The sequence below is a fragment of the Aethalodelphis obliquidens genome, unplaced genomic scaffold, assembly GCF_003676395.1.
Source record: "Aethalodelphis obliquidens isolate GAN/ISIS:26980383/991018 unplaced genomic scaffold, ASM367639v1 scaffold12, whole genome shotgun sequence".
Taxonomy (NCBI): Eukaryota; Metazoa; Chordata; class Mammalia; order Artiodactyla; family Delphinidae; genus Aethalodelphis; species Aethalodelphis obliquidens.
Window position 1 is genome coordinate 4,336,624 of NW_020837956.1, and position 24,881 is coordinate 4,361,504.

General features: G+C 39.6%; 1 long non-coding RNA gene across 6 annotated transcripts in view; it reads left to right on the top strand.

The window, feature by feature from the left end:
• The window catches only part of LOC113623736 (uncharacterized), a 338,863-nt gene that overhangs the window by 4,110 nt on the left and 309,872 nt on the right, over positions 1-24,881 (top strand). The window lies entirely within an intron of this gene.

Sequence of the window (24,881 nt, forward strand, 5' to 3'; positions counted from 1 at the left end):
AGTCTTAGTTGTGGGATACTCATTGCAGCATGCAGGATCTTTGGTGCGGCATGCAGGATCTTTGTTGCGGCATGCAGGATCTTTTAGTTGCAGCATGCGGGCTCTAGTTCCCTGACCAGAGATTGAACTTGGGCCCCCTGCTTTGGGAGTGTGGAGTCTTAACCACTGGACCACCAGGGAAGTCCCACAACTTACTTTATAACAGAACTATCTTAAGCCAGAAAATGATAGAATGATAACTTCAAAGGACTAAATATTTCTAAAATATTTTAAAAATGAAGGTAAAATTTTCAAAATAGAGTATTTGTCACCAGCAGATTGATAGTGGCATTCTTTAAGCAGAAGGAAATTATCCTAATTGTTAAATCAGAGATACATGAGGAGGGCTTCCCTGGTTATGCAGTGGTTAAGAATCTGCCTGCCAATGCAGGGGACACAGATTCGAGCCCTAGTCTGGGAAGATCCCACATGTCGTGGAGTAACTAAGCCCATGCACCACAACTACTGAGCCTGTGCTCAAGAGCCCGTGAGCCACAACTACTGAGCCTGCACTCTAGAGCCCACGAGCTACAACTGCTGAGCCTGCATGCCACAGCTACTGAAGCCCGCATGCCTAGAGCCCATGCTCCGCAACAAGAGAAGCCACCGCAATAAGAAGGCCATGCTCTCTGCAGCTAGAGAAAGCCCACACGCAGCAATGAAGACCCAACACAGCCATAAATAAATAAATAAATAAATTTATTTTTTAAAAAGACAGGAAATAAAGATCAATCAAAATAATAAATATGTGGATAATTCTACATGAATATTGATATTAACTATTTAAGTCAATAGTAGTAATGTCTTCTGTATTTAAAAATACACAACTGTATATATGTCAGGAGAGGGGAAAAGGAATCCAGTGTTCTAAAATCTGCATTGTCTAGGAAAATGGAAAAAGTTACAATTAATAATAGACTCTAAGTCAAGAATACATTTTGTAATCTCTACAAAAATCACTAAAGGAATGATATAAGACTATGTGTATTAGTCAAGGTTCTCCAGAGAAAAAGAACTAACAGCATGTGTGTGTATGTGTGTGTGTGTGTGTGTGTGTGTGTAGAGTGACAGCAAGAGCTAGAGCGAGAGAGAGAGATAGAGAGAAAGACACTTATTTTAAGGAATTGGCTCAAGTGATTATGGAGGGGCTTGGAAGTCCAAAATCTACAGGGTAGTCTGACAAGCTGGAAGCCCAAGGAAGAATTGCAGTTTGAGTCCAAAATCAGTTGACTGGCAGAATTCCTTCTTGCTCGGGGGAGATCAGTCTTTGTTTTATTAAGGCCTTCAACTAAATGGATGAAGCTCACCCATGTAATGGAGGGTAATCTGCTTTACTCAAAGTACACTAATTTTAATGTTGATCTCATCCAATAAACATTTTCACAGAAACATCTAGAATAATGTTTGACTAAATATTTGGGCACTGTAGCACAGCCAAATGACATATAAAATTAACCATCACATCATACAATTTCCAATCTAAAAGGAGAGAAGTAATGGAGTGATAAAAGGTAATCAATCTAAGATAGGACAAAACTAACAGTATACAACAGGCAAGACAAATAGGAAGTACTTAATAAGATAGTAGATTTAAATCCAAATATATTGCTAATTACATTAAGTGAAAACAGATGTTAATTTAATGAAAAAGATTTCTTTGGTTGCCTATTTTCTTTTTTAACATCTTTATTGCAGTATAATTGCTTCACAATGGTGTGTTAGTTTCTGCTTTATAACAAAGTGAATCAGCTATACATCTACATATATACCCATATCTCCACCCTCTTGGTCTCCCTCCCACCCTCCCTATCCCACCCCTCTAGGTGGTCACAAAGCAGCGAGCTGATCTCCCTGTGCTATGTGGCTGCTTCCCACTAGCTATCTATTTTACATTTGGTAGTGTATATATATCCATGCCACTCTCTCACTTCGTCCCAGTTTACCCTTCCCCCACCCCATGTCCTCAAGTCCACTCTCTATGTCTGCATCTTTATTCCTGTCCTGCCCCTAGGTTCTTCAGAACCTTTTTTTTTTTTTTTTAGACTCTATATATGTGTTAGCATACGGTATTTGTTTTTGTCTTTCTGACTTACTTCACTCTGCAGGGCAGACTCTATCCATCTACCTCACCGCAAATAACTCAATTTCGTTTCTTTTTATGGCTGAGTAATATTCTATTGTATATATGTGCCACATCTTCTTTATCCATTCATCTGTCGATGGACACTTAGGTTGCTTCCATATCCTGGCTATTGTAAATAGTGCTGCAATGAACATTGTGGTACATGACTCTTTTTGAATTATGGTTTTCTCAGGGTATATGCCCAGTAGTGGGATTGTTGGGTCATATGGTACTTCTATTTTTAGGTTTATAAGGAAACTCCATACTGTTCTCCATAGTGGCTATATCACTTTACATTCCCATCAACAGTGCAAGAGGGTTCCCTTTTCTCCACACCCTCTCCAACATTAATTGTTTGTAGAGTTTTTCATGATGGCCATTCTGACTGGTGTAAGGTGATACCTCATTGTAGTTTTGATTTGCATTTCTCTAATGATTAGTGATGTTGAGCATCCTTTTATGTGTTTGTTGGCAATCTGTATATCTTCTTGGAGAAATGGCTATTTAGGTCTTCTGCCCATTTTTGGATTGAGTTGTTTTTTTTTTGATATTGAGCTGCATGTAAATTTTGGAGATTAATCCTTTGTCAGTTGCTTCATTTGCAAATATTCTCTCCCATTCTGAGGGTTGTCTTTTTGTCTTCTTTATGTTTTCCTTTGCTGTGCAAAAGCTTTTAAGTTTCATTAGGTCCCATTTGTTTATTTTTGTTTTTATTTCCATTATTCTAGGAGGTGGGTCAAAAAGGATCTTGCTGTGATTTATGTCATAGAGTGTTCTGCCTATGTTTTCCTCTAAGAGTTTTATAGTGTCTGGCCTTACATTTAGGCCTTTGATCCATTTTGAGTTTATTTTTGTGTATGCTGTTAGGGAGTGTTCTAATTTCATTCTTTTACATGTAGCTGTCCAGTTTTCCCAGTACCACTTATTGAAGAGGCTGTCTTTTTTCCATTGTATACTGTTGCCTCCTTTATCAAAAATAAGGTGACCATATGTGTGTGGGTTTATCTCTGGGCTTTCTATCCTGTTCCATTGATCTATATTTCTGTTTTTGTGCCAATACCATACTGTCTTGATTACTGTAGCTTTGTAGTATAGTCTGAAGTCAGGGAGCCTGTTTCCTCCAGCTACATATTTCTTTCTCAAGATTGCTTTGGCTCTTTGGGGTCTTTTGTGTTTCCATACAAATTGTGAAATTTTTTGTTCTACTCCTGTGGAAAATGCCATTGGTAGTTTGATAGGGATTGCATTGAATCTGTAGATTGCTTTGAGTAGTATATTCATTTTCACAATGTTGATTCTTCCACTCCAAGAACGTGGTATATCTATCCATCTGTATCATCTTTAATTTCTTTCATCAGTGTCTTATAGTTTTCTGCATGTCTCCTTAGGTAGGTTTATTCCTAGGTATTTTATTCTTTTTGTTGCAATGGTAAATGGGAGTGTTTCCTTAATTTCTCTTTCAGGTTTTTCATCATTAGTGTGTAGGAAGGCAAGAGATTTCTGTGCATTAATTTTGTATCCTGCTACTTTACCAAATTCATTGATTAACTCTAGTAGTTTTCTGGTGGCATCTTTAGGAATCTCTATGTATAGTATCATGTCATCTGCAAACAGTGACAGCTTTCTTCTTCTTTTCCTATGTGCATTCCTTTTATTTCTTTTTCTTCTCTGATTGCTGTGGCTAAAACTTCCAAAACTATGTTGAATAATAGTGGTGAGAGTGGACTAACTTGTCTTATTCCTGATCTTAGAGGAAATAGTTTCAGTTTTTCACCATTGAGAATGATGTTGGCTGTGGGTTTGTCATATATGGGCTTTATTATTTTGAGGTAAGTTCTATCTATGCCTACTTTCTGAATGGTTTTTATCATAAATGGGTGTTGAATTTTGTCGAAAGCTTTTTCTGCATCTATTGAGATGATCATATGGTTTTTCTCCTTCAGTTTGTTAATATGGTTTATCACATTGATTGATTTGTGTATATTGAAGAATCCTTGCATTCCTGGGATAAACCCCACTTGATCATGGTGTATGATCCTTTTAATGTGCTGTTGGATTCTGTTTGCTAGTATTTTGTTGAGGATTTTTGCATCCATTTTCATCAGTGATATTGGCCTGTAGTTTTCTTTGTGACATCTTTGTCTGGCTTTGGTATCAGGGTGATGGTGGCCTCATAGACTGAGTTTGTGAGTGTTCCTCCCTCTGCTATATTTTGGAAGATTTTGAGAAGGATAGGTGTTAGCTCTTTTCTAAATGTTTGATAGAATTCACCTGTGAAAGCCATCTGGTCCTGGGCTTTTGTTTGTTGGAAGATTTTTAATCACAGTCTCAATTTCAGTTCTTGTGATTGGTCTGATTATATTTTCTATTTCTTCCTGGTTCAGTCTTGGAAGCTTCTGCTTTTCTAAGAATTTGTCCATTTCTTCCAGGTTGTCTATTTTATTGGCATATAGTTGCTTGTAGTAATCTCTCAAGATCCTTTGTATTTCTTCAGTGTCAGTTGTTACTTCTTTTTCATTTCTAATTCTATTGATTAGAGTCTTCTCAGTTTTTTTCTTGATGAGTTTGGCTAATGGTTTATCAATTTTGTTTATCTTCTCAAAGAACCAGCTTTTAGTTTTATTGATCTTTGCCATTGTTTCCTTCTTTTTCCCTTATTTCTGACTTGATCTTTATGATTTCTTTCCTTCCTCTAACTTTGGGGTTTTTTTGTTCTCCTTTCTCAAATTGCTGTAGGTGTAAAGTTAGGTTGTTTATTTGAAATGTTTCTTTTTTCTTGAGGTAGGATGTATTGCTATAAACTTCCCTCTTAGAATGGCTTTTGCTGCATCCCATAGGTTTTGGGTCATCGTGTTTTCATTGTCATTTATTTCTAGGTAATTTTTGATTTCCTCTTTGATTTCTTCAGTGATCTCTTGGTTATTTAGTAATGTATTGTTTAGCCTCCATGTGTCTGTGTTTTTTACAGATTTTTTCCTGTATTGATATCTAGTCTCATAGCGTTGTGGTCGGAAAACATACATGATACAATCTCAATTATTGTAAATTTACCAAAGCTTGATTTGTGACCCAAGATATGATCTATCCTGGAAAATGTTCCATGAGCACTTGAAAAGAAAGTGTATTCTGTGGTTTTTGGATGGAATGTCCTATAAAGATCAATTAAGTCCATCTTGTTTAATGTATCATTTAAAGCTTGTGTTTCCTTATTTATTTTCATTTTGGATGATCTGTCCACTGGTGAAAGTGGGGTGTTAAAGTCCCCTACTATGATTGTGTTACTGTCGATTTCCCCTTTTATGGCTGTTAGCATTTGCCTTATGTATTGAGGTGCTCCTATGTTGGGTGCATAAATATTTATAATTGTTATATCTTCTTCTTGGATTGATCCCTTGCTCATCATGTAGTGTCCTTCTTTGTGTCTTATAATAGCCTTTATTTTAAAGTCTATTTTGTCTGATATGAGAATTGCTACTCCAGCTTTTTTTTGATTTCCATTTGCATGGAATATTTTTTCCATCCCCTCACTTTCAATCTGTATGTGTCCCTAGGTCTGAAGTGGGTCTCTTGTAGATAGCATATATATGGGTCTTGTTTTTGTATCCATTCAGCCAGTCTATGTCTTTTAGTTGGAACATTTAATCCATTTACATTTAAGATAGTTATTGATACGTATATTCGTATAACCATTTTCTTAATTGTTTTGGGTTTGTTATTGTAAGTCTTTTCCTTTTTTTGTGTTTCCTGCCTAAAGAAGTTCCTTCAGCATTTGTTGTAAAGCTGGTTTGGTGGTGCTGAATTCTCTTAGCTTTTGCTTGTGTCTGAAGGTTTTAATATCTCTGTCGAATCTGAATGAGGTCCTTGCTGAGTAGAGTAATCTTGGCTGTAGGTTTTTCCCTTTCATCACTTTAAGTATGTCCTGCCACACCTTTCTGACTTGCAGACTTTCTGCTGAATATCAGCTGTTAACCTTATGGGGATTCCCTTGTATGTTATTTGTTGTTTTTCCCTTGCTGCTTTTGATATTTTTTCTTTGTATTTAATTTTTGGTAGTTTGATTAATACGTGGCTTGGCGTGTTTCTCCTTGGATTTATCCTGTATGGGACTCTCTGCGCTTCCTGGACTTGACTGACTATTTCCTTTCCCATATTAGGGAAGTTTTCAACTATAATCTCTTCAAATATTTTCTCAGTCCCTTTCTTTTTCTCTTCTTCTTCTGGGACCCCTATAATTCAAATGTTGGTGCATTTAATGTTGTCCCAGAGGTCTCTGAGACTGTCCTCAATTATTTTCATTCTTTTTTCTTTATTCTGCTCTGCAGTAGCTATTTCCACTATGTTATCTTCCAGGCCACTCAGCCGTTCTTCTGCCTCAGTTATTCTGCTATTGATTCCTTCTAGAGAATTCTTAATTTCATTTATTGTGTTGTTCATCATTGTTTATTTGCTCTTTAGTTCTTCTAGGTCCTGGTTAAATGTTTCCTGTATTTTCTTCGTTCTGTTTCTAAGATTTTGGATCATTTTTACTATCATTACTCTGAATTCTCTTTCAGGTAGACTGCCTATTTCCTCTTCACTTGTTTGGTCTGCTGGGTTTCTACCTTGGTCCTTCATCTGCTGTGTGCTTCTCTGTCTTCTCATTTTGCTTAATTTACTGTGTTTGGGGTCTCCTTTTCACAGGCTGCAGGTTCGTAGTTCCCATTGTTTTTTCTCTCTGCCCCAGTGGCTAACGTTGGTTCAGTGGGCTGTGTAGGCTTCCTGGTGGAGGGGACTGGTGCCTGTGTTCTGGGGGATGAGGCTGGATCTTGTCTTTCTGGTGGGCAAGACTGCATCTGGTGGTGTGTTTTGGGGTATCTGTGACCTTATTATGATTTTAGGCAGACTGTCTGCTAATGGGTGGTGGTGTGTTCCTGTCTTGCTAGTTGTTTGGCATAGGGTGTCCAGCACAGTAGCTTGCTGGTCGTTGAGTGAAGCTGGGTCGTAGCATTGAGATGGAGATCCCTGGGAGAACTTTTGCCATTTGAGGTCTTTGGTGGACCAGTGTCCTGAACTCGACTCTCCCACCTCAGAGGCACAGGCCTGACACCCAGCTGGAGCACCAAGACCCTGTCAGCCACATGGCTCAGAAGAAAAGGGAGAAAAAAAGAAAGAGAGAAAGAAAAAAATAAAATAAATTAAAGTTATTTAAAAAATTAAAAAAAAAATTTTAAGTAATAAAAAGAAAACAAGGAAGAAAAAAAGAAGAGAGTAACCAAACCAAAAAAGAAATCCACCAATGATAAACAGCACTAAAACTATACTAAAACAAACAAAAGAAAAACGGACAGACAGAACCCTAGGAGAAATGGTAAAAGCAAAGCTATACAGACAAAATCACACAAAGAAGCATACACATACATGCTCACAAAAAGAGAAAAAGGAAAATATACATATATCTATACATAAAGAAAAAAAGAGAGCAACCAAATCAATAAACAAATCTACCAATGATAGTAAACTCTAAATACTAAAGTAAGATAAACATAAAACCAAACACAAATTAGTTGCAGAAAGCAAACCCCACGTCTACAGCTGCTCCCAAAGTCCACCACCTCAATTTTGGGATGATTCATTGTCTATTCAGGTATTCCAGAGATGCAGGGTACATCAAGTTGATTGTGGGGATTTAATCTGCTGCTCCTGAGGCTGCTGGGAGACATTTCCCTTTCTCTTCTTTGTTCGCACAGCTCCTGGGGTTCAACTTTGGACTTGGCCCCGCCTCTGCGTGTAGGTCTCCTGAGGGTGTCTGTTCTTCGCTCAGACAGGACACGGTTAAAGGAACAGCTGATTAGGGGGCTCTGGCTCACTCAATCTGGGGGAAGGGAAGGATACAGAATGCGGGGTGAGCCTGCGGCAGCAGAGGCAGACATGACATTGCAACAGTCTGAGGCGCGCCTTGTGTTCTCCCAGGGAAGTTGTCCCTGGATAATAGGACCCTGGCAGTGGTGGGCTACACGGGCTCCTGGGAGTGGAGGTGTGGAGAGTGACCTGTGCTTGCACACAGGCTTCTCGGTGGCTGCACCAGCAGCCTTAGCGTTTCATGCCCGTCTCTGGGGTCCATGCTGATAGCTGTGGCTCATGCCTGTCTCTGGAGCTCGTTTAGGTGATGCTCTGAATCTGTTCTCCTTGTGTATCCCGAAACAATTGTCTCTTGCCTCTTAGGCAGGTCCAGACTTTTTCCCGGACTCCCTCCCGGCTAGCTGTGGTGCAACAGCCCCCTTCAGGCTGTGTTGATGCAGCCAACACCAGTCCTCTCCCTGGGATCTGACCTCCGAAGCCAGAGCCTCAGCTCCCAGCCACCACCCATCCAGGCGGGTGAGCAGACAAGCCTCTCAGTCTGGTGAGTGCTGGTTGGCACTGATCGTCTGTGCAGGAATCTCTCTGCTTTGCCCTCTGCACCTCTATTGCTGTGCTCTCCTCCATGGCTCCGAAGCTTCCCCGCCGCCACCCCTCATCTCCGCAAGTTAAGGGGCTTCCTAGTGTGTGGAAACTTTTCCTCCTTCACAGCTCCCTCCCAGAGGTTCAGGTCCCATCCCTATTCTTTTGTCTCTGTTTTTTCTTTTGCCCTACCCAGGTACATGGGGAGTTTCTTGCCTTTTGGGAAGTCTCAGGTCCTCTACCAGCATTCAATAGGTGTTTTGTAGGAGTTGTTCCACATGTAGATGTTTTTCTGATGTATTTGTGGGGAGGAAGGTGATCTCCACATATTACTCCTCCACCATCTTAAAGGTCTTCCTTGGTTACCTATTACGGTGCAACAAACTGCCCCCAAATTTAGTAACTTTACCACCATTTTACCAATATTTCATGATTCTATGGGTCAGGAACTTGGATAGGACACAAAGGGAATGGCTTATCTCTGGGTGATTTTCTGCTGGGGCTAAAGCATCCCAGATAGCTTTACTCTCATGTCTGGCACATCAGTTATCATGGCTCCAATGGTGAGTGTTAGCTGGACCAGCGTGACTGAGATCATATGTATAGGGCATTGGTTCTCACCGTTGATTGGATTCTTTGATTTTTGTGCAAATAGTTTCATGACTTCTTCCTTTCCATATGCCTCTCCATGTAGTCTCTCCAGGGAGATAGGCAGACTTCTTATATACAAACTCAGGGCTTCCAAAAGGGTTAGGCTTGGAAATAGCACATTGTCACTTCTGCCACATTCTACTGGAAAGCAAATTACAGGTCCATCCCAGAGTCAAGGGGAGGGAACTATTTAAGGACATAAATATTAGGAGGTGTGATGAACCTGGGGCCACTAGTACATGTAACCAGCTAGAACTGTCAGACTGGACAAAAATTCAAAATCCAACTACATGCTGTTTACAAGGGATATATCTAAACTATAAAAATGCAAAAAGTTCAAAAGAAAAGGGATGGAAAAAACTAAACCATGCAATACTACCAAAAGAAAGCTGGAATAGATTAAGTAGACTCTAAAACAAAAAGTAGTGCTAGAGATAAAGGGAGACTCTTCATAATGGTAAAGATTTAATTAGCCAGGAAGATTTTTTAAATTCTAAATTTGTATTGTTCTAATAACATAACCTCATGGTACATAAAGCAAAAATTACAGAATGACAAGGAAGAAAAAAATGACAATTTTAGTGGGAGATGTTAACATATGCAGTTACTGATAAAATAGGCAGAGAAAAATTTCAGTAAGAATATAGGTTTGAACAACACTTTTAATGAGGTTGAATATAACGGCATATTGAGTCCTTTTCTATAATCCTTTACATATGAACAAATTCATCACTTATTTTATTTCTGTTTGGGCTCATGAAGCTGGAAGAGACATCCAAGGATCCCTTTTGGAACATATCACCTGTTTGGAACACATCTGTATTTTACAGATCTGTTTACCAATGGGTACCTTTACTTCATTCATTAAGTAAGCATATTCAGTTCCTACTATGTGCCAGGCACTGTACTTAGCACAGAGACGAAAGTTATAGTTAAAATTACAGACCAGAGAGGGCAGACAGCAGAAGCAAGAAGAACTACAATCCAGCAGGCTGTTGAACAAAAACCACATTCACAGAAAGACAGACAAGATGAAAAGGCAAAGGGCTATGTACCAGATGAAGTAATAAGATAAAACTCCAGAAAAACAACTAAATGAAATGGAGATAGGCAATCTTCCAGAGAAAGAATTCACAATAATTATAATGAAGATGATCCAGGACCTCGGAAAAAGAATGGAGGCAAAGATCGAGAAGATGCAAGAAATGTTTAACACAGATCTAGAAGAATTAAAGAACAAACAAACAGAGATGAACAATACAATAACTGAAATGAAAACTACACTAGAAGGAATCAATAGCAGAATAACTGAGGCAGAAGAATGGATAAGTCACCTGGAAGACAGAATGGTGGAATTCACTGCTGCAAAACAGAATAAAGAAAAAAGAATGAAAAGAAATGAAGACAGCCTAAGAGATCTCTGGGACAACATTAAATGCAACAACATTCGCATTACAGGGGTCCCAGAAGGAGAAGAGAGAGAGAAAGGACCAGAGAAAATATTTGAAGAGATTATAGTCGAAAACTTCTCTAACATGGGAAAAGAAATAGCCACCCAAGTCCAGGAAGTGCAGAGAGTCCCATACAGGATAAACCCAAGGAGAAACATGTCGAGACATATAGTAATCAAATTGGCAAAAATTAAAGACAAATAAAAATTATTGAAAGCAGCAAGGGAAAAACGACAAATAACATACAAGGGAACTCCCATAAGGCTTACAGGTGATTTCTCAGCAGAAACTCTACAATCCAGAAGGGAGTAGCATGATATACTTAAAGTGATGAAAGGGAAGAACCTACAACCAAGATTACTCTACCCAGCAAGGATCTCATTCAGATTCGATGGAGAAATCAAAAGCTTTACAGACAAGCAAGAGCTAAGAGAATTGAGCACCACCAAACCAGCTCCACAACAAATGCTAAAGGAACTTCTCTAAGTGGGAAACACAAAAGAACCTACAAAAACAAACCCAAAACAATTAAGAAAATGGTAATAGGAACATACATATCAATAATTACCTTAAACGTGAATGGATTAAATGCTCCAACCAAAAGACACAGGCGTGCTGAATGGATACAAAAACAAGACCCATATATATGCTGTCTACAAGAGACCCACTTCAGACCTAGGGACACATACGGACTGAAAGTGAAGGGATGGAAAAAGATATTCCATGCAAATGAAAATCAAAAGAAAACTGGAGTAGCAATACTCATATCAGATAAAATAGACTTTAATATAAAGAATGGTACAAGAGACAAGGAAGGACACTACATAATAATCAAGGGATCAATCCAAGAAGAAGATATAACAATTATAAACATATATGCACCCAACATAGGAGCACCTCAATACATAAGGCCACTGCTAACAGCTCTGAAAGAGGAAATCGACAGTAACAGAATCATAGTGGGGGACTTTAACACCTCACTTACACCAATGGACAGATCATCCAAACAGAAAATTAATAAGGAAACAGAAGCTTTAAATGATACAATAGACCAGATAGACTTAATTGATATTTATAGGACATTCCATCCAGAAACAGCAGATTACACTTTCTTCTCAAGTGCACATGGAACATTCTCCAGGAAAGATCACATCTTGGGTCACAAATCAAGCCTCAGTAAATTTAAGAAAATTGAAATCGTATCAAGCGTCTTTTCTGACCACAACGCTATGAGATTAGAAATTAATTACAGGGAAAAAAACGTAAAAAACACAAACACATGGAGGCTAAACAATACGTTACTAAATAACCAAGAGATCACTGAAGAAATCAAAGAGGAAATCAAAAAATACCTAGAGACAAACGACAATGAAAACACGACGATCCAAAACCTATGGGATACAGAAAAGCAGTTCTAAGAGGGAAGTTTATAGCTATACAAGCCTACCTAAAGAAACAAGAAAAATCTCAAACAATCTAACCTTACACCTAAAAGAACTAGGGAAAGAAGAACAAACAAAACCCAAAGTTAGCAGAAGGAAAGAAATCATAAAGATCAGAGCAGAAATAAATGAAATACAAATAAAGAAAAGAATAGCAAAGATCAATAAAACTAAAAACTGGTTCATTGAGAAGATAAACAAAATTGATAAACCATTAGCCAGATTCATCAAGAAAAAGAGGGAGAGAATTGAAATCAATAAAATTAGAAATGAAAAAGGAGAAGTTACAACAGACACGGCAGAAATACAAAGCATCCTAAGAGACTACTACAAGGAACTCTATGCCAATAAAATGGACAACCTGGAAGAAATGGACAAATTCTTAGAAAGGTGTAACCTTCCAAGACTGAACCAGGAAGAAATCGAAAATATGAGCAGACTAATCACAGGTAATGAAATTGAAACTGTGATTTAAAATCTTCCAACAAACAGAAGTCCAGGACCAGATGGCTTCACAGGTGAATTCTAGCAAACATTTAGAGAAGAGCTAACACCCATCCTCCTCAAACTCTTCCAAAAATTTACAGAGGAAGGACACTCTCAAACTCATTCTATGAGGCCACCATCACCCTGATACCCAAACCAGACAAAGATACTGCAAAAAAAAGAAAATTACAGAGCAATATCACTGATTAATATAGATGCAAAGATCCTCAACAAAATACTAGCAAACAAAATTCAACAACACATTAAAAGGATCATACACCATGATCAAGTGGGATTTATCCCAGGAATGCAAAAATTCTTCAATATACGCAAATCAATCAATGTGATACACCATATTAACACACTGGAGAATAAAAACCGTATGATCATCTCCATAGATGCAGAAAAATCTTTTAACAAAATTCAATACCCACTTATGATAAAAACTCTCCGGAAAGTGGGCATAGAGGGAAACTACTTCAACATAATAAAGGCCATATACAACAAACCCACAACAAACATCATTCTCAATGGTGAAAAACTGAAAGCATTTCCTCTAGGATCAGGAACAAGACAAGGATGTCCACTCTCGCCACTATTATTCAACATAGTTTTGGAAGTCCTAGCCATGGCAACCAGAGAAGAAAAAGAAATAAAAGGAGTACAAATTGGAAAAGAAGAAGTAAAACTGTCACTGTTTGCAGATGACATGATACTATACATAGAGAATGCTAGAGATGCCACCAGAAAACTACTAGAGCTAATCAGTGAATGTGGTAAAGTGGCAGGATACAAAATTAATGCACAGAAATCTCTTGCATTCCTATATACTAATGATGAAAAATCTGAAAGAGAAATTAAGGAAACACTCCCAGTTACCATTGCAAAAAAAAGAATAAAATACCTAGGAATAAACCTACCTAGGGAGACAAAAGACCTGTATGCAGAAAACTATAAGACACTGATGAAATAAATTAAGATGATACCAACAGATGGAGAGATATACCATGTCCTTGGAGTGGAAGAATCAATATTGTGAAAATGACTATACTACCCAAAGAAATCTACAGATTCAATGCAATCCGTATCAAATTACCAATGGCATTTTTTACAGAGCTAGAACAAAAAACTTTTTAAATTGTATGGAAACACAAAACACCCCGAATAGCCAAAGCAGTCTTGAGGGAAAAAAGCGGAGCTGGAGGAATCATGCTCCCTGACTTCAGACTATACTACGAAGCTACAGTAATCAAGACAATATGGTACTGGCACAAAAACAGAAATATACATCAATGGAACAGGATAGAAAGCCCAGAAATAAACCCACACACATATGGTTACCTAATCTATGACAAAGGAGGCAAGGATGTACAATGGAAAAAAGACAGTCTCTTCAATAAGTGGTTCTGGGAAAACTGGACAGCAAATGTAAAAGAATGAAATTAGAACACTCCCTAACAGCATACACAAAAATAAACTCAAAATTGATTAGAGACCTAAATATAAGACCAGACACCATAAAACTCTTAGAGGAAAACATAGGAAGAACACTCTTTGACATAAATCACAGCAAGATCTTTTTTGATCCACCTCCTAGAGTAATGGAAATAAAAACAAAAATAAACAAATGGGACCTAATGAAACTTAAAAGCTTTTGCAAAGCAAAGTAAACAAACAAGATGAAAAGACAACCATCAGAATGGGAAAAAATATTTGCAAATGAATCAACGGACAAAGGATTAATCTCCAAAATATATAAACAGCTCATGCAGCTCAAAATTTAAAAAACAAACAACCCAAGGACTTCCCTGGTGGCGCAGTGGTTAAGAATCTGCTTGCCAATGCAGGGGACATGGGTTTGAGCCCTGGTCCAGGAATATTCCACATGCCGTGGAGCAACTAAGCCCGTGCACCACAACTACTGAGCCTGCGGTCTAGAGCCCATGAGCCACAACTACTCAGCCCACGTGCCACAACTACTGAAGCCTGCGTGCCTAGAGCCCGTGCTCCGCAACAAGAGAAGCCACCGCAATGAGAAGCCTATTTACCGCAACAAAGAGTAGCCCCATTCGACACAACCAGAGAAAAGCCCGTGCATAGCAACGAAGACCCAATGCAGCCAAACATAAATAAATAAATAAATTAGAAAAACAAACAAAAACAAACAAAAAAAAAACCCAATCAAATATGGGCAGAAGACCTAAATAGACATTTCTCTAAAGAGGACATACGGATGGCCAAGAAGCACATGAAAAGCTGCTCAACATCACTAATTATTAGAGAAATGCAAATCAAAGCTACAATGAGGTATCACCTCACACCACTTAGAATGTGCATCATCAGAAAATCTACAAACAACAAATGCTGGAGAGGGTGTGGAGAAAAGGGAACCCTCTTGCACTGTTGGTGGGAATGTAAATTGATACAGCCACTATGGAGAACAGTATGGAGGTTCCCTAGAAAACTAAAAATAGAATTACCATATGACCTAGCAATCCCACTACTGGACATATACCCAGAGAAAACCATAATTCAAAGAGACACATGCACCCCAATGTTCATTGCAGCACTATTTACAATAGCCAGGTCATGGAAGCAACCTAAATGCCCATCGACAGACGAATGAATAAAGAAGTGGTGGTACATATATACAATGGAATATTACTCAGACATAAAAAGGAATGAAACTGGGTCATATGTAGAGATGTGGTTGGATCTAGAGACTGTCATACAGAGTGAAGTAAGTCAGAAAGAGAAAAACAAATATCGTATATTAATGAATATATGTGGAACCTAGAAAATGGTACAGATGAACCGGTTTGCAGAGCAGAAATTGAGACACAGAAGTAGAGAACAAATGTATGGACACCAAGGGGGGAAAGTGGTGGAGGGGTGGAGGTGGTGGTGTGATGAATTGGGAGATTGGGATTGACATGTATACACTGATGTGTATAAAATGGATGACTAATAAGAAAAAAAATGAATAAATACATTTTGTGAGGATGGCCAAAAAATATATATATATTACAGACCAGCAAATCAGAAAATATAATTTGGTATTGTAAGTGCAGTGATAGATCTTTACATAAGGAGCAGTGGGAACTGAGTCCTAACTCAGCCACAGATGATGCCTGAGCAAAATATGACAAAAGAAAAGACTATAGAATAGAAGTGGCAGTGTGGGGGTGGGCAGTGGCCCTGCACCTAGCAAAGCCTGGTTGTGTGAGAGGTGACTGTTCAAGTCCGAGGATTGCCAGTTATTTGGAATGCCTAGAGTATAAAAGGTTGATCGAGTTTGGGGTTATCTAGTTGCAAGAAACAGAATTCATGCCTGCTGGCTAAAGGGAAGGAGGAACGAATGTAAAAATAGGCAGGGATTACATGAGACAACTGTGGGAAGCACAGCCAACTTTACAAGAACTCCCCTTCCCCCCCTTCTCTCTCTCATTTTATGGTCTCTAGTCTTGGTGTTTCTTCATATGCCTGCTTCATTCTCTCTGCAGATTGGCTTTTCTGCTTGTTTTTTGCTTGCATGTGGCCTATGACTGTCCCAAATAGTGATCCCAGCTATCCACCACTGGCCCCCACCCAGTTTGCCCAACTTTCCTGCTTAGCAACCCACAGTTATTCCTTAACTCAGCCTCAGGGTCGCAATTCCAAATTCCCAGGGGTTGTAGTCTGACTGGTATTATTTCAACAAGCATGTAGATCAGGGGTCAGCAAACTACAGCCTGGGGGCAAGGTGGTGTGGGGGGAATCTGGCCTGACTTCCACTTCTATAAATAAAGTTATAACAGAACACAGCCAAATACATTCATTTACATATTGTCTATGGCTGCTTTGGCATTTACAAGGACAGAGTTGAGTAGTTGCAGCTGAGAACCTATGGACCACAAATCCCAAAATATGTACTATCTAGATCTTTCAAGAATAAGTTTGCTTACCCCTGCATCAGGCAGTTGGATGTGGAGTCATAGGGCTGTGAAGAGGCTTGAGAAGGGCAGGGCGGAGGGTCAGCTCTGGTAACAGTTCCGAGAGGGGATGACCATGTCCCGCCCCGCTGCAGAAAAAGGATAATGTGGAGCAAAGGCAGCCTAGGAAGTATTTTGAGAAAAGAACTCTTTGAATGTTCTAACACAGGAAAGAAGATAATCAGTCTAAGTATGCGCTAAATTTTTTACACAAAGGGTGGGAGAGTGCAAGAGAGTTACTCCTTAATCTGGAGAAGTTCATTAAGATGCTAAATTTAGGAGAGCATGTCACAGAAACTACCTATAAATAACTCGCTTGTGGCAAATTTCCCTGACCCTCCACAGTTAGCTCTTGCTGAGATGAACTGGCTGAGGCACAGTGTTCACTGTACAAACAAAGATTTTTAAATGCGTGTCCAGAAGGTTAAACATTTACCTTTCAAAAGAGGGAGAGAGGGCTTCCCTGATGGCGCAGTGGTTGGGAGTCCGCCTGCCGATGCGGGGGGCGCGGGTTCGTGCCTCGGTCCGGGAGGATCCCACGTGCTGCTGAGCGACTGGGCCCGTGGGCCATGGCCGCTGGGCCTGCGCGTCCGGATCCTGTGCTCTGCGGCCGGAGAGGCCACGGCAGTGGGAGGCCCGCGTAAAAAAAAAAAAAAAAAAAAAAAAAAAGAGAAGAGGCACTGAGAAAATGAGACAGATAGATCACTCTGGGGAAGACCTTTCATAAGCAGTCTTTAGGGTTGAGTAGAAAAACTATTAAAGTTTAAACAATCTTACAGATCATTCTAGGCCTTGCTACTCAAAGTGTGAGCTGAGCTCACTCAGCAGCACTGGCATCACCAGGGAGTTTATTAGAAATTCAGACTCTCAGGCCCCACCCCAGACCCACTGATTAAGAATCTGCATTTTTAAAGATTGCACAGATGATTCATCCACACATTAAAGTATGAGAAGCACTGAATTAGAACAGTAGTTTTCAGACCATTCTAAGTAGAACAGTTGTGGTTTTCTGTTATTTTAGTGAAATCTTATATGGAGCTCAACTCTATCAATCAAAGTGGACCTTCTCTGGTTGAAGATGGGTGGATACTGACAGGCAGAGAAGCACTGGAAAAGCCCAGGCATTTCCATCCAATGTTCCTCCAGAACACAATTTGAAAACCACTGATTTAACAGAATGAGTGGAAGTAAAATTAGAATCTTCAGGGCCAGACTCTGTCAAACTTCCAGGCCCTCTTCCACTTCTACCTCATTGAGAACGTCTACTACAATGAATCCCTGTTAGTGATAGGATATGTCCTGCCTTGAGAGAGCTGGAATTTTTAAAGACTTGAAAATCACTGATCTAGATCCCTTCTCTCAGCTTAAAGATGGGGAAACTCAGGCTCAGAATGTGACCAATGAAACTCCATTAAAATATGGCCACATTTAAAACTACACTGATTGCTAACAAAAGAGGCTGCTATGGGCTGATGTCTGTGTCCCTCCTAATTCATCTATTTGACCCCTAATGCTCAAATGTGATGGTTTTAGGAGGTGGTTTTAGGAGGTGAGAAATTTGACACATGATTAGGTCATGAGAGTAGAACCCTAAGGAATGGGATTAAGTACCCTTATAAAAGACCCCTCAGAGCTCCCTTGCCCCTTCTGCCATGTCAGATTACAGTGAGAAGATGGTAGTCTGTGAACCAGGATTCTCACCAGACACCGAATTGTGTGACTTCCCCGACTCCAGAACCCTGAGAAGTAAATGTTGTTTTGTAAGCCACCCAGTCTATCATACTTTGTTGTTGCAGCTGAAATGAACTAAGACAGAGGCAAATCTGAAGCTTCAGTAATTCTCAGGAACAAGAAAGTGTTAAAATGCCATTTTCCTTTTTATTTAGCAGTGAAGTGGAGAGACAGTGTGTGCAGTTTTTAAAAGCCCTAGATTTAGACAGGTTCAGGTTTGAATCCTGGCTCAGCTACTTCCCAACCCACGCAAAATAGTTCAACATTTTCTAAACCTCTTCATGTCTAATATTATTTTTAAATAAACAACTGAAAAGTCAACCTACTTCAATTTTAGAAATTGCCTAAAAGGATTGCACGTGTGAAGCTAGAGAAAACTGTTTTCTTTTCCACTGCTGGAAGAGTAAAACAAATTTATCTGCAGCAACAGGCTATCTAATAAATAGTTTCTTCAAAATTAAATACTGCAGTTGTGAAAATGGTTCTTGATAAATGAGGCAAATGTTTAGGGAAGGCAGAGAGTATTAAGGAGATTCCAAATTATATTATAGCAAATGCAACTTTTTGATCCACAGCAGTGTTGCATTTGGAGTCAGGCATTTTTAGTAACTATGGTCCATTGCCTCACTCTATCTTTCTGATTGTGCAACTCCCAAACCTTGGAGTCATCCTTGGTGCCTCTGTTTCTCTCATAACTTCAAAATATATCTAGAATCTGACCCCTTCTCCCTACCCCTACTGCCACCACCTTGATCAAGACCTCAGTCATCTCTCACCGAATGACTTTAATAGCCTCCCAACTCCCTGCATCTACTCTTGCCCCCCATGCAGTATTCTTACCACAGCAGTCAGAGTGATCCTCTTAAAATCTGTCAGTTCATGTTACTCCTTAGCTCAAAACTAATCACTGGCTTCCCCATTTCACTCAGAATAATGCTGAAGTCCTTATAGCCCACATAATCTAACCCTACCACTACCACCACCATTGGCCTTCCCTGCTCTTTCTTTACAATGCCAGGTACACCCCCGCCCTATGACCATTGCTCTTTGCCTGGAATGTTCTTCTCCCAGATATCTGCTTAGCTAACTCTCCCACCTCCTTTAAGTTTTTGCTTAAATTTTACTTTCTCAGTGAGGCTTGCCTTGACCTCCTAATTTTATACTGAAAATTCCCCCAACCATATCCCAGGAATCCCAATCCTCTTTCCCTTGTACTTTATTTTACAACACACTAGATAGCTTATTTATTTTATTTTGCTTAAGTCTGCACCCCCACCCCCACCCCCACACATACCAGAGTGTAAACTTCAGAGGGGCAGCAGTCTCTGTTTTGTTCACTGATGTATTCTAAGCATCTAGAACACTGCTTGGCATATAGTACACACTCAACAAATATTTGTTGAATTAATTTGTTTTGTGGTTACTAGCTTTGTGTGTGTTTGTTGCACTGTCTTATTTGGACAAAGACTAAACTAAATTGACAATAATTTAATAAATCTAATTGCATGAGTTGCAGGTTTCCCGTTTTCTTTTTACTTCTCTTTGTTTTCAATTTCTTCTTCATGCTACTATAAAATCCCCAAATATCTCAAAACAACTCTATTTTAAGCTGACATTCATATTTCCTCACCTAAGAACCCATGTTCCTCATGTCATTTAATATATATCTATGCCATTTCCATTTCCTTTCTAGTACTCAGCCATACCCTATCTACCCTAACAGAACGTATATGTCCAAAAATTCATTATTTTTAGGGCTGCCTAGTCTTATGTATTGGCTGAGTGACACTCACCCTGAGGCCAGTAGTCTGGGTTAGGATTATTGCTGTAAAGAACGGAGAGAATAGGAGCAGTGGTGCATAGAGGAAGATCTGGGGGTTGGCCCTTCATGTGAAAAGGTTGACTCTCTGTTACCCCTTTCCCCGTGGGACAAGGGAAAGAAGACAAATTGGAATGGGGACATTAATAAAATTGTGTGCTATACACCATGGTATATAAAGCCCTCCCTTGGCACCTTTACAAAATTTTCAGTAGAATCTACATTGCTTATAAGTATTTGAAGGGTGGGTTTTCCTTGGAAGGGACTTGAATATGTTCTGATTCCTACTTCAAGGTTGACATGGGGCCAAAATGGAGGCTTCCATGGCAGGCCTACATAAGGAAACTTTTAGGTGTAGGATTAGCAGAACTAATAAAGACCTATTCAAGTAACTAAGAGAAGTGTTAGGAAAAGAACCATAAAAATGGCAAAAATTCATACAATTAGAGCCCTCCTTTTGGTTTAGGAGTCTGTCTCCCCAAAATATCTGTTTTAAATGTTTAAATGTTGCCTAGGCAAGGAGATTTTGGTAGGGTCCATCCCATTTTTCATTAACACACTTGTTGAGACTAATTAGCTTCTTTGATAAAAAGTGAACAGAGCCTTGAAAGAAAAGGCAAAAGGAAAATATTCATAGTTATGATGACCTGTCCTCCTCTTTGCCCTTACCTAGAGTGGCAACTGGGTCATGGGGAAATGATGGAAGTTACATTCTACCAGCACGCACCTGCAACATCTTGGGGCAGGCATGACAGTGGCCACCCCTGCTCCAGGCTGGCAGCACCACAGTGCATTTGGTGGGTGTGTTGGCAGGGGCAAGCTCTCAGTACCCCCATCAAGGTACCAAGTGCCTCTTGGAGTGGAGGTTGCAATCCTTTGGGGATTGCCCGTCTGCCACGGGTTAAGGTGGTGGGCCATGGGAAGGGAGGTTGACTTCTTGTCCCTGTCCAGGGCACAGTGCATAGGTCCTGCAGCTGGCAAGAGGTGAACTTGCTCTTAGAGAAAAACATAGGCAGAACACTCCATGACATAAATCACAGCAAGATCCTTTTTGACCAACCTCCTAGAGAAATGGAAATAAAAACAAAAATAAACAAATGGAATGTAATGAAACTTAAAATCTTTTGCACAGCAAAGGAAAACATAAATAAGACAAAAAGACAACCCTCAGAATGGGAGAAAATATTTGCAAATGAAGCAACTGACAAAGGATTCATCTCCAAAATTTACAAGCAGCTCATGCAGCTCAATATCAAAAAAACAAACAACCCAATCCCAAAATGGGCAGAAAACCTAAACAGACATTTCTCCAAAGATATACAGATTGCCAACAAACACATGAAAGAATGTCAACTCATTAATCATTAGAGAAATGCAAATCAAACCTACAATGAGATATTACCTCACACCTGTCAGAATGGCCATCATCAAAAAATCTAGAAACAATAAATGCTGGAGAGGGTGTGGATAAAGGGAACCCTCTTGCACTGTTGGTGGGAATGTAAGTTGATACAGCCACTGTGGAGAACAGTATGGAGGTTCCTTAAAAAACTACAAATAGAACTACCATATGACCCAGCAATCCCACTACTGGACATATACCCTGAGAAAACTATAATTCAAAAAGAGTCATGTACCACAATGTTCATTGCAGCACTATTTACAATAGCCAGGACATGGAAGCAACCTAAGTGTCCATCGGCAGATGAATGGATAAAGAAGATGTGGCACATAGATACAATGGGATATTACTCAGCCATAAAGAGAAACGAAATTGAGTTATTTGTAGTGAGGTGGATAGACCTCGAGTCTGTCATACAGAGTGAAGTAAGTCAGAAAGAGAAAAACAAATACCGTATGCTAACACATATGTATGCAATCTAAAAAAAAAAAAAAAGGTCATGAAGAACCTAGGGGCAAGATGGGAATAAAGACGCAGACCTACTAGAGAATGGACTTGAAGACTCGGGGAGGGGGAGGCGTAAGCTGGGACGAAGTGAGAGAGTGGCATGGACATATATACACTACCAAACGTAAAATAGATAGCTAGTGGGAAGCAGCCACATAGCACAGGGAGATGAGCTCGGTGCTTTGTGACCACCTAGAGGGGTGGGATAGGGAGGGTGGGAGGGAGGGAGATGCAAGAGGGAAGAGATATGGGGATATATGTATATGTATAGCTGATTCACTTTGTTATAAAGCAGAAACCAACACACCATTGTAAAGCAATTATACTCCAATAAAGATGTTAAAAAAAAAAAAAAGAGGTGAACTTGGCAGCTGGTGGACGGTGGGTGCACACATTTGTGGAATGGCGCCCCGGGGTGCCTTTGAGAGGCATCTTGAAAGTATCCCCGGGCAAGGAAACAGGACATTAAATAGTAAATACAAAACACCATGATGAGTTGAGAGAGAAGAAGAAAGAAGAATGTTTTATATTTTGGTATCTTTAATGTTACAGTACTTTGGCAATTTTTCTGCTTTTTGAACAAGGCACTATATTTTCATTTTTTACTGGGCCCTGCAGATAATGTGGCCAGTCCTGTCTGTATGCATTCCACTTCTTTTCCTTTCTAAGTAACAGGTTATAACATCAGACATGGTGATGTGTCTTTAATTCGTGAAAATAAGCCAATTTTTACAACACATATTATTAATCTTCAGTTACCTTTGATGGGTTTAGCAAAGGGGAATCAGTTTTTCCCATACCCATAAGAATTACCGTATTGTTAAATTCACTTTATTGAATGATTTAAAATTAATAAGCAGGGAAGAAAATTTAGTAGTTGTCAGTAATATTTCATTTTAAATTACAGTAATTTCTTTTCTGGATGTTCTTGATATCCAGCAACCGTGATATAAAATGTTGCTTCTGTATAGATATTATATGACATAGGAGAATTTATTTTCAGTTCTGAGGCATACAAGTCTTCTAAAAATAAAATAAGCATTAAAAATAATTGAGGGGACTTCCCTGGTGGAGCAGTGGTTAGGAGTCTCCTTGCCAATTCAGGGGACACAGGTTCGATCCCTGGTCCGGGAGGATCCCACATGATGCGGAGCAACTAAGCCCACGAGCCACAACTACAGAGTCTGTGCACCACAACTACTGCAGCCCGTGCGCTAGAGCCCATACTCTGCAACAAGAGAAGCCACTGCAGTAAGAAACCCACACACCAGAACGAAGAGTATCCCCTGCTCGCTGCAACTACAGAAAGTCCACGTGCAGCAACAGACCCAACGCAGCGGAAAAAAAAAAAAATTGAATCTTTGAAATACGCATTTGCTGTCTCTTCTTTTGTTAGGGAAGTGGTATAGCTTAGTAGAAAGAACCCAGGATTCTGAGATAGAAGAAGAAAATGGACAAGTTATTTAACTTTTCTGGTTCCTAGTTTTATGTTTGTTAAATAAAGACCTTCAAGTAACTAGAAAATTTCTCAGGTTTCTTCCAACCCTGGAATCCAATGAAGTTTGAATAGCATGCTTTAAACACACACATACAAACACACACACACACTTTATTTATTTGAATGAATACTACTACTATTAAACAATTTTTTATTTATTTATTTTTTTTCCGGTACGCGGGCCTCTCACTGTTGCGGCACCTCCCGCTGCGGAGCACAGGCTCCGGACGCGCAGGCCCAGCGGCCATGGCTCACGGGCCCAGCCGCTCCGCGGCATGTGGGATCCTCCCAGACCGGGGCACGAACCCGTGTCCCCTGCATCGGCAGGCGGACTCTCAACCACTGTGCCACCAGGGAAGCCCTAAACTATTTTTAATAACTATGGGTCTTGGAGCATCTTTGCATGAAATGAATAGAAACGTACTGAATTTACTCAAGTAAAAATTCTTTTTTTCTTTTTGAGTAGTTGTGTCATGTAGAACAAGAATGTAAAAAATATACATGTATAAATACATATTAAAAATAACTATAAAGTAACCACCACCCAGACTAAGAAATAGAAAACTGCCATACCTTAGAAGCCCCTTGTTTGCACCTCTCTGAACACATCTCTCTCCCTCCCCTGCAGAGGTAACTGTTATACTGCTTTTTTGAGAAAATCATTCTCTTGTTATTCTTTACAGATTTTACCATCTATATAGGTGGTGTTAAATCATATGTTATTTTTAAAAGAGTTGTATTATAAAAATAACGTTTTGCAGTTCCCAAAGAAAGCAGGAACAACTAAGCCATAGGAAGGACAGGAATCAATACATTTTGGCACTCTCAGTATCAAGATTTAGAGACCTTTGTTCTAGTGCTCTACCAATTAATGTGCCTCAGCTATTAAAGTATTGAGATAGAAAATCTTATTAGCTGAAATGGCTTTTTTCTCCTTAGTCAGATGTCTACCTCTGATCCAATCAGCTGTGGCTGAGGAGATGGCAACATAGTAGAAAAAGGGCATCCACAGTAGTCCCAGTCATTTATTCAGAGGTTATATACACTGTTCAGGAAATAGCTAGATACAATGAATAATTCAGTCAATGATGATGTCACTTTATTTATTTATTTATTATTTATTTTTTGCCTGTGTTGGGTCTTCATTGCTGTGCGCGGGCTTTCTCTAGTTGCAGCAAGCGGAGGCTACTCTTCGTTGCAGTGCGTGGGCTTCTCATTGCAGTGGCTCCTCTTGTTGCAGAGCACAGGCTCTAGGCGCGCAGGCATCAGTAGTTGCAGCATACAGGCTCAGTAGTCGCAGTGCATGGGCTGTAGGGCGTGTGGGCTTCAGTAGTTGTGGCTCGCG